Source organism: Drosophila mojavensis, unplaced genomic scaffold (genome assembly GCF_018153725.1).
Source record: "Drosophila mojavensis isolate 15081-1352.22 unplaced genomic scaffold, ASM1815372v1 contig_231, whole genome shotgun sequence".
NCBI lineage: Eukaryota > Metazoa > Arthropoda > Insecta > Diptera > Drosophilidae > Drosophila > Drosophila mojavensis.
Genome location: NW_025318772.1, coordinates 9,834,352 through 9,845,225, shown reverse-complemented (window position 1 = coordinate 9,845,225; position 10,874 = coordinate 9,834,352). Strand labels below are relative to the sequence as shown.

The 10,874-nt window shown below is 32.3% G+C and overlaps 1 long non-coding RNA gene across 1 annotated transcript; it reads left to right on the top strand.

The window, feature by feature from the left end:
* Nucleotides 1-3,623: 3,623 nt before the first annotated feature.
* On the top strand, nt 3,624-8,726 carry LOC122756979. The gene is made up of 2 exons (XR_006356853.1): nt 3,624-8,535; nt 8,617-8,726. It is a non-coding gene; the product is annotated as an uncharacterized LOC122756979 (long non-coding RNA).
* Nucleotides 8,727-10,874: the final 2,148 nt, after the last annotated feature.

Here is a 10,874-nt window from a genome sequence, read left to right as displayed (position 1 = left end):
GATATAACTTCCCTATTAAATGGTACACATAAACGTCAAATTAAGGAGTGTGTGAAGACACAAAAACCCTTTTAGGTAGGAGGTACACAAACACTGCGTAAAACTCAAGAGTGTGTGAATATATGATTTCCCTACTAAATAGTGCACTAAATCTACGTAAAACTACGTGCGTAAAAACACATTCCCCATTAAATGATACGCAAACACTGCGAAGAATTGAAGAGAGTGTGTGAAGACACAATAACCCTTTTAGGTAGAAGGTACACAAACACTGCCTAAAACTAAAGAGTGTGTGAAGATATAACTTCCCTATTGAATGGTGCACTAAATCTACGTAAAACTACGTTGCGTAAAAACATATTCCCTATTAGATGATAAGCAAACACTGCGAAGAATTGAAGAGTGTGTGAAGACAGAATATCCCTATTAGGTAGAAGGTACATAAACACTGCGTAATACTAAAGAGTGTATGAATACATAATGTCCCCATTAGGTAGGAGGTGCATAAACACTGCGTAAAACTACAGAGTGTGTGAAGATATAATTTCCCTATTAAATGGTGCACTAAATCTACGGAAAACTAAGGAGTGTGTGAAGACACAAAAACCCTTTTAGGTAGGAGGTACACAAACACTGCGTAAAACTAAAGAGTGTGTGAAGATATAATTTCCCTATTAAATAGTGCACTAAATCTACGTAAAACTACGTGCGTAAAAACACATTCCCCATTAAATGATACGCAAACACTGCGAAGAATTGAAGAGAGTGTGTGAAGACACAATAACCCTTTTAGGTAGAAGGTACACAAACACTGCGTAAAACTAAAGAGTGTGTGAAGATATAACTTCCCTATTAAATGGTGCACTAAATCTACGTAAAACTACGTTGCGTAAAAACATATTCCCTATTAGATGATAAGCAAACACTGCGAAGAATTGAAGAGTGTGTGAAGACAGAATATCCCTATTAGGTAGAAGGTACACAAACATTGCGTAATACTAAAGAGGGTGTGAATACATAATGTCCCCATTAGGTAGGAGGTGCATGAACACTGCGTAAAACTCAAGAGTGTGTGAAGATATGATTTCCCTATTAAATGGTGCACTAAATCTACGTAAAACTACGTTGCGTAAAGACACATTCCCTATTAAATGATACGCAAACACTGCGAAGAATTGAAGAGAGTGTGTGAAGACACAAAAGCCCTTTTAGGTAGGAGGTACACAAACACTGCGTAATACTAAAGAGTGTATGAATACATAATGTCCCCATTAGGTAGGAGGTGCATAAACACTGCGTAAAACTCAAGAGTGTGTGAAGATATAATTTCCCTATTAAATGGTGCACTAAATCTACGGAAAACTAAGGAGTGTGTGAAGATACAAAAACCCTTTTAGGTAGGTGGTACACAAACACTGCGTTAAACTCAAGAGTGTGTGAATATATGATTTCCTTATTAAATGGTGCACTAAATCTACATAAATCTAAAGAGCGTGTGAAGATACAATATCCCTATTAGGTAGGTAGTACACTGTAACTACGTAAATCTAGAGTGTGTGAAGACACAATATCCCTATTAGGTAGTAGGTACACAAACACTGCGTAAAACGAAAGACTGTGTGAATACATAATGTCCCCATTAGGTAGGAGGTGCATAAACACTGCGTAAAACTAAAGAGTTTGTGAAGATATAACATCCCTATTAAATGATACACATAAACTACGTCAAATTAAGGAGTGTGTGGAGACTCAATATCCCTATTAGTTAGGGCATACACAAACACTGCGTAAATCAAGTAAAACGTTGCAGTTTGGCGCTACCAACTACGGAATACTCATTCACATCCCATCAGCAATTTAGTAGTTAAGCTTTGCTCTAATACTGTAGAAAATTAAGTTTTTCCCGATTTGCCACGCCCCTACTGGGTGTAGACATCTCATTTTGGTGAGTTCTTAGAACGATCCAACGGTAAACTAACGGCAAAATTTGAATTACAACCCCCCTAATGGGCGTAGAAATATAATTTTCTGATTAGACTTTATAGAATCATAACATGCTTACACATACAGCTTACATGCAAAATTTCAGCTTCTATCTGTAAAACTCTTGGAGATACAGTTTTATCCGATTTGCCACGCCCCAATAGGCGTAGATATATCCGCCATAGCTCGTGATCTTGGTTGATCGACGCAGATCTACATTCTAAATTTCAGCTTTCTAGCTCTTCAACTAATATGATTTCTGGCATTTTGGAAAATGCATTATCCGATTTGCCACGCCCCTAGTGGGCGGATCTGGAAAATTTTAACACTTAATAAATCGGAGTACACGAGTATGTGTTTCAAATTTCAAGTTTCTAGCTTCAATAGCGGACAATAGCTTCATACGGACAGACGGTCTGTCGGACAGACGGACGGACAGCAAGACGGACATTGCACAAAACCGATATACTAATTCACTTTCGTGAATGAGTGTGAAAATATAATTTCCTTGTTGGATGGTACACAAAATCTACGTAAAACTACGGTGTTTAATAAGAAAAAAAGCAAAATATGCTAGCACTGCGAAAAATTAAGGAGAGTGTATGAACATAACTTCCCTATTAGGTATGTGGTACACTGAAACTACGTCAAACTAAGGAGTGTGTAAAACATAAATTCCCTATGAACACATAATTTCCCCGAAATTACGTTAAACTATGAGTGTGTGATGACATAAGATCCATATTAGGTAGAAGGTACCCAAACACTGCCTGAAACTAAAGAGTCTGTGAAGACATAAAATCCTTATTAGGTAGGTGGTACACAAACACTGCGTAAAACTAAAGAGTGTGTTTTTACAAAACTACGTTAAACTAATGAGTGTGTAAAACCGTAATTCCGTTTTTGAACGATATGCAAGCATTGACTAAGCGTGTATAAACACATAATTTTTCTATGGTACCTAAAAAGAGTTTAAAAGAGTGTGGTGACAAATGTATAGTCGTGTGAAAAAAATAATTTTTTTATGACGATGGAGGTGTATTTATACTGGGAAAAAGTTTAGATAGGCTGTAATCGCATTAATAGGTGCCTGTTATATAGATTGTATACAAACACTGAGCCTTTACACATCTTTATAAATACACTCCACAATATTAAATGTTTTGGATTTTAATTTTTTAGCTTTAGTTTAAACATAATCAATGTTCTATAATATATCCTTTTGTAGTATATCTACAATTAAATCGAATCAATGCATGAAATACATATATTATTTTGTGTGTCTTGGCACTTCTTACTGAATTTGTATTGACATTGCTATTTATTAATAATACACTATTCATCTGGATGAGAAAATTTAATTTAAAAGCCTACTTCAATTATATGGGTCACATTCGAAGCTTCGTTTAAATTCCTAGTTTCCTTAACGTTCAGTTTTTTATCAGTTGTGAAATTAATTGCATTTCTGATTTGTAATCTATAACACAACACTTTAAGACCTTTTCAAAGGTACTATATACACTCATGGTCAAATTAATAGGTGTGAAATTTTTTTTTTTTTTAAATGGGAATAACGTCTATATTTTTTCATGAAACTAAAAAATTCAACTTATATTAAAAAATAGACACATCATAGAATAACAACAACAAAAAACAAGTTTAAAAAATAATAATTTTTAGTATAATTTTGGCATACTTCACAAAAAACTCAAATTTTTGCTGGCCAGATTAATAGGTGTGCCCAGCAAATTAAAAAAAAAAAATTAAAAATTCTGAAATATTGTAGAATATTTAGAATATATTTAGATAAGTATGGTTAATACCCTGTATATCCGCTTTTATTCGCAATGACTTTGCTGATTCTTTGGGGCATAGAGAATATTAACTTTCTACACCTTTCCACAGGATCGGTGCTCCATTCCTCCTGAGTATTTTCCAATAATTGGGTGTAATTGAAGCAGGTAGTCTTGGAAATTTGCCTTTTCAGGTGTCCCCAAAGGTTCTCAATTGGATTGAGATCTGGAGACTGACTTGGCCACTCATAAACTTCAATTATATTTTCATGAAACCAATCCTTAACTACTGGGGAGTCCTATTTAGGATGGTTATCCTGTTGGAATTTCTATTTTAGAGGTATGTTGTCGTGGGCATGTGGCAGCATAGCACTACTCAAAAGTTCCTTTTACAGGAATCTGTCCATTATGAAAATGGTCGATGGTCCAATTCAAAACCATGCTATGAAAAGCAGTCCCAAACCATTATGCCGCCTCCTCCGTGCTTAACCGTCTTTTTTTTTATATCTAGGATCCAATTCTTTGCCTATAGGTCTTCGAATATTTATATTTGAGTCATTCTCAAATAAATTGTATTTTGGTTTCATCACTCCAGAGAATTTTTCTCCATTTACGCTCCCCCTCTAAACCACACCTGGCCTTGTGAGTTTGAGCAAAATTAAGCCTCATCCGAATATTTGATTTACGCAATAGAGGAACCCTGCGAGCAACTCTCCCAGGTAGATTCGAGCTTAATAGCCGTCGACGAATAGTTCGTGCCGATACAACATTGCCCATTTCGATGGCAATCGCTCTCGAAGACTTAAAAGGGTCCCTTTTAGCCAAGGTGACTATCCGGGAATCCTCTCTTACGGAAGTTTTCCTCCGGGCACCCGGCTTCCTTTTATCTTTTTTTGGTGCTAGAGCATTTGTAACGAAGTTCTCTAATCGTCCCATTAGTAAGGCAATGCATGTATAAGTTTTACCCTCTTCACGAAGCTTGAGAACGAGATTTCTCTCTTCAGCACTGCAGTGAACTCCACGACCCATCTAATTTTATTTAAATGTTGCAAATGAAAATGTTGATGCTTCAATCAAATTATATTCAATAAAAATACTACCTTTGCTTACTCAAAAACACTTTAATATTTTAATAATTTTTTGTTTAGTTAAACACACCTATTAATGTGTCCAGGTCGATTTTGAGGTAGAGAATGTATAACAGCCAAAACTTTTTAGCGAGTAAATTTTTTTGGGGGATTTACCTATTTCCTTTTTAAATAGTGTGGACATACCTACCAAAAAAAATTTCGTGCTGATAGATGTTGTCAAACCGTAATTATTCTAAAATATGCTAGAATCTTTGGGTCACACCTATTAATTTGACCATGAGTGTATGTATATATATATATATATATATAATTGTATTCATTTGTATGCCTTGCACACTAACAGAATTAATTAATTTATATTTATTTAAATTTTATAATATTGTCCGTGTTTTCATTTGTAAGTCCCTCATATCCGTTTTCCTTTACTACGATGACGTTTAAATATTAAAGCCATATTATCTTTTAAAGTATGGTAATGAAAATTTATTGAAAATTTATTCAAAAATATCTGACGAGGCGCCTTATATATTCGGTCAAACTAAAATTATGAATTATGAATATTTTTGTTTGAAAAGCTCTGCACTTTGGAAGACAATCCCATAAGTTGTAAGCCAGAATACTCACGCCATAATATGATCATTGACAATACATTTAATTTTTAGTTTTAATACGACAATATTTTACAATATTCAGTAAGCGAATTAATCCGCACTGAAAATAGACCGGAACAAGCTTCAGTGACAAAACGAAAGCCCAAACATGATACTACTCAACAATGGACCCAAGAGTATGAGAATTTCCGCAGCTACTGTAAACTATGAATTCTACACATTAATCCGAAGTACCCCTAAGTTCTTCAAAGATATTCAAAAATATTTCAATCAACTACGATAGAATTATTTGTTACGTCAGCATCTTCATCTTGTTGACGACATGGGGAATATTGTTTCCATCTGATTTATACACGATCCCTTTAAACAATAACTTTTAAGTCAATCAACAATTTTATAAAATTGCAAATCAATATAAAACAACAAATATTACTTTCTACGTAGAACGGATTCGGCTCACAAAGTGAGAATATAGAAAGTCATTTATGGGCATATATGTATAAGTACAAAACGTATAACACAAGAGATGCGATCTGTTTGACAGGGAAACTTCATATGAAACATTTCCCATATGCAAACTATGGATATCTATACAAACTATACAACTATACATTATCTACGTCATATTTTCAAGCATATGGAAATGCCTAAAACACACTATGCTTCTTAAAAAATCTGCACTAAAGGGTATAAAAAAAAAATTTTGTTATAGGGGTATATAAAACCAGCGTGAAAGCTAACGAATGGTTGTGTGAAAACATAAAAACTTCCCTATTATATTCTCTATGGTATATAAGCACTTAAAGAGTCATAACATCATATCACAATTTCAGTACAAATACTTAGTTAAACCGAAGAATTTGTAAAAACATAATTTGTTTATTGTTGAATATGTCTGCCTAAAATTTTGTGGTGTGTAAGCTACGAAAATTGACCAAACCTTCAAATATCTGGTGAGCTTTTTACTACACATACCAATGTTCCTCATACATATATGATACTATAAAAATAATTTCCTTAATACACTACATTTTAAATATTTTATTTTTTCTTCAGTTTTGTTTAGCGGTTTGTTCATTCGTCATTTTACCTGCAACATTAGCAATGAATGTTATATACGCAAAACTAATGTCACACTATATATATAAATATAAACATGATCAACAAAATTATTTCCTTAATGCATATTTAATATTTATTTTTTCCGTCAGTTTTGTTTATCGATTGGTACATTCAGTCATTTCCGCTGAAGCATTAGCAATGAATGTTATATATGAAAAACTATATAAAATCACGCTATATATAAATATAAACATGCTTTTCAGCTTTGTTTTCTTTGTGTTATAGATCAATAAAATTAACATTTTGTATGTCCCAGCACTTCGTATGCAATTACCATTGACATTGCTTACTGTTGAGTATGAATTATTTATCTGGGTGACGAAAATCGTTTTTTACCTGAAGCTTATGACTGTTATATGGCTTATTCGGAAGACTACGCCAATTTCTAATATTTCACTAACTTTCAACTATTTATTTTAAGTTAATGTTTTGTGCTCTACTCAAAAAAATTTTAATTGTAACACACTTAAAAAAAAAATTATTAATCCCCGTTTCCAATAGTATTGGCATATGTATTTTAATTTGAGTAGTCTTTCATACAAAAACTAATATATATTGCTAACGAAGAAATTGATATACATGATATACACGTGCTATATGTGTTCTCGTCTCTTAAGCTCCACATATCTACTGTCTTCTATTACCCACTTAAAGCTAATCGCACTGACTTTTCAACAAATTCTCGTATGTTCACTTCAATGTATTCATAACTGAAATACTGAATATGTATCTTTCCACAGCATTGAAAGCCCCACTTCGATATAATCATATCATACTTAACTGGATTACTGAATAATTATCTGCAAAATTATATATAAATTTTATTTTAATTACATTTGCAAAAAACATTTCTATGTATTTATATTTATTTTTTGGAATCGCCTTTAATCATATACATGATGGATTTCTGATATTCACATAAAAGAGACATACAATTTTAGTCTACAATTTTATGGCTAAAAAAAAAAGTATAACATATATTTTGTAGAAATGAAAGAAAGTATAAAAGGCAAGACAACTGATAGACCATCAGATTTTCAATTATGGATTCTAACTTCATATCATTTATTTATAATCATGGTATCTACAAAACAAATACTATACACGCATGATGAAAACGACTGCTTCGGAACAATTATAATCAAATGCAACGTAATATTCGGTATATACATATGTAATATTTAAATTACATGGCCAAGGCCAGAAGCCAACAAACAAACACATCTTAAAAATAGAAAAAAATAAATAACTAAACTAACTTTTTCTTAAAAGATGAGAACGCAAGAATTTTCGCTCAGCAAAATGAGTTTTAGGTTCTTCAAAAGGTCAAACCTTCTGATATTAATCGAAACTATTAATTGAATATTGGATTTTAATAAAATATATACATAAAAATTTAAACAATTTAATAATTTTCAGAATACATTTCAATGCTCATGTCAAAAATTTGAACACATATTGGCCCTTACTAATAACAAAAACAAATGTACTCTCGTATAAAACCCCTTTTGAATTTTTTAACAGTCAAATATATTGTCGTAACTGTTAGTTTGCTAAACGTTTTGGTTTTTTTTTAATTGACATACACCTGTTAATTCTACTTTTGAAACGAAACGTTAAGAATTTCCTGAATATATATCATGAATGTATAATTTCATACTAAAAAGGTAAAAAAAAAAAAAAAAAATTCAACACTTCTCGACAATCATTTTAATTTATTTTTCTCAATTTTATAGACTAAATATATTATGCATATGTATATTTTTTCTTCATTTAATACTTTAACCAGCCATTCTAATATACTGTTTTTCTATACTCCTTACCGTACATATATGTATGGCAGTATATATGTATGCTGTTGATGTAAAGATACTTGCACCTTCCTGTCTCCCTCCTCCCAAGTTGTACAGCTTGTGAGATGCATCAGATTTTCGGGTGAGGTTTTATGATGCAGTACTCCATGTCCCACTCCGAATACTAAAATAAAAAGAATCCTTCTCCCATTTGGTATTAAAGCCACCCACCAAAAAAACCTCACCCACCAAACATATGAACAAAGAGATACAAAATATTCAATACAACAACAATAAAAAACTCAGTCTGGAACTGGACCTGGAACTGGAACTGGGACTTCGGTTCTACAATGCTGCCAGAAGAAAATAGTCTAAATATGCTACCGAAGAATTCAATGGCGATATTGAGGAAAACTGACCTGTACTACCCACCAAGTCATGGACTCGTCAGCCGCTTGATCTTGACCTGTTGGAATAAATATTTGTTGTACACATCAATGTCAAAGTCAATTCAATTGATACATCAGTTTGATTATGAACACAATGTAATGAATTGTAAATTGAAATATGAAAAGAAATTGTTTAAATAAATTAAATTGTATTTAATAATTTATAAATAATATGAATTTGCGTTCAATGATTGCAAACACTATTTGAATTTTATTATTTTAGATTCTATTGAAAACAAAACACGTTTGGTAATATATTTGTAATTAGTTTGTATTTATTTATTTATATTTGCTTAAAAAATTTGAAACAATTTATAATACAAAGGAATCGAAAACATTATTGACAAAAATTGCAGAAATATTTTCACACACATTCAACTAAATTAATTCATTTCCGTATTGTTTATATTTTGCATTTAAAATAGACAATTAAAATGATTTATAAAATCGCTTTTCGAATATATATATATTCGCATATATAAAAATCCCTTATGTCTAAATGCTTTAGCTTTCACATTCAAATCGGGGGCGGAGAATCCACATGCGCCTGCAAAATGGTGTGGTCGTGGCCTCATACACACAAATAAATCTTAGGGTCAAAATTCAAGCATTTGCATTTAACTATTTACAAAAATATGAATTTCATTATTAATTTTTATTATATTTTCTTTCATTTTTTTTTTGCTTTGTTTTTTTTTTTTTTTTTTTTTTTTTTTTTTTTTTTGTTGTTACGAAATATCGAATACATTTGTGGGAGACTTTTCTGATTTTAGAATGAGGAGAATAGCCAATGGGCCTAGCTGGAGTTAATTGGACAAAAGTGTAAACGATTTTATAAACAGACATTTTTCGAATTACAAAGCAGAGAGCTCTAATTGAGAGGATCCGAGTGGGAGATGCCTATAACACGCGTACGTTACTTTTGAGTGGCTCTCCACAATTTTAGAAAAATTTCTTTTTGACTAACGTCAACAGATATGATGATGCTATGTCCGATCTGGGCGAAGATTTGTATGCATATGGAGAGTATCGGTACTTACTTAGATGATGTTAGATAAAATAGTTTTCAAGTTATGGGAAAAAACAAAATCTCTATATAGGAATAGTCAGACGGACATTGATAGAGCTATCGGACACATCGTAGTGCTCAAATATTCTTTTGGATATTGGTCAGGATGTTAAAAGATGGATATTTAAGTTTAAAATGCATTCGTATTCTTTTTTGTTTTCTTTTGTATTTTTAATTGTTTAGTGTGTTGTTTATGTTTACTTAGTAAAAGCTGACAACAAATTTGAATTTTACTTATTTGATAGGTACACTCAAAAATATGTATGTTATATTAGTGTTTGCTGCTGTTGTCTTTCTTTTGGCGCTCTTTATAACCATTATACGATATTGCTATTTAATGATTTGTCTCATTCTGGGAGGTGTGTCGACGCTCTATAAGTGGTGTTACGAGCGCCTCTCCTAACTATTGCATAAGTGAGTGAGTGGAGGAAACTTCGATGCTATAGAGTGAGTGTGTTCTTAAACTGCTTCTGCTGTCGTTTTGTTGCATAGTATCTCCGCTCTTATATGTGTGTATATATTAAATATATCATAGTCCTTATAATGTAACCCTTATACAGTTAGCCCACTCTGTTACGCACCAAACACTCCCAGCGTTTTGCCTAATGTCTAGATATATAATTTAGTTCATATATCGTTTGCTCAAATACTTTCTTTTTAGCTAACTAGCAATTAGTTACAATTTCGATTTTGTGTGGAATCAATTCGCATAACATTCGCTATATACATGGTTTTTACGTTTCTCGTTTTCTTTATATCGCTTAACGGGAGAGGGGGCCTTACAAAATTTTGACTAGTTGTTTATGCAAGTGCCTGGAAGAGGCCTTCGAATTGTTAGCTATAAAAATCGCTTGGACTTTTCATCTTAGGTCAAAAAGTTTTTTGTTTTTCTTTTCTTTTTCTTTTTTTTTTCTCTTTAACTCTATGTAATCGAGGGAAATGCTAATTTCTGAAATCCTTTGG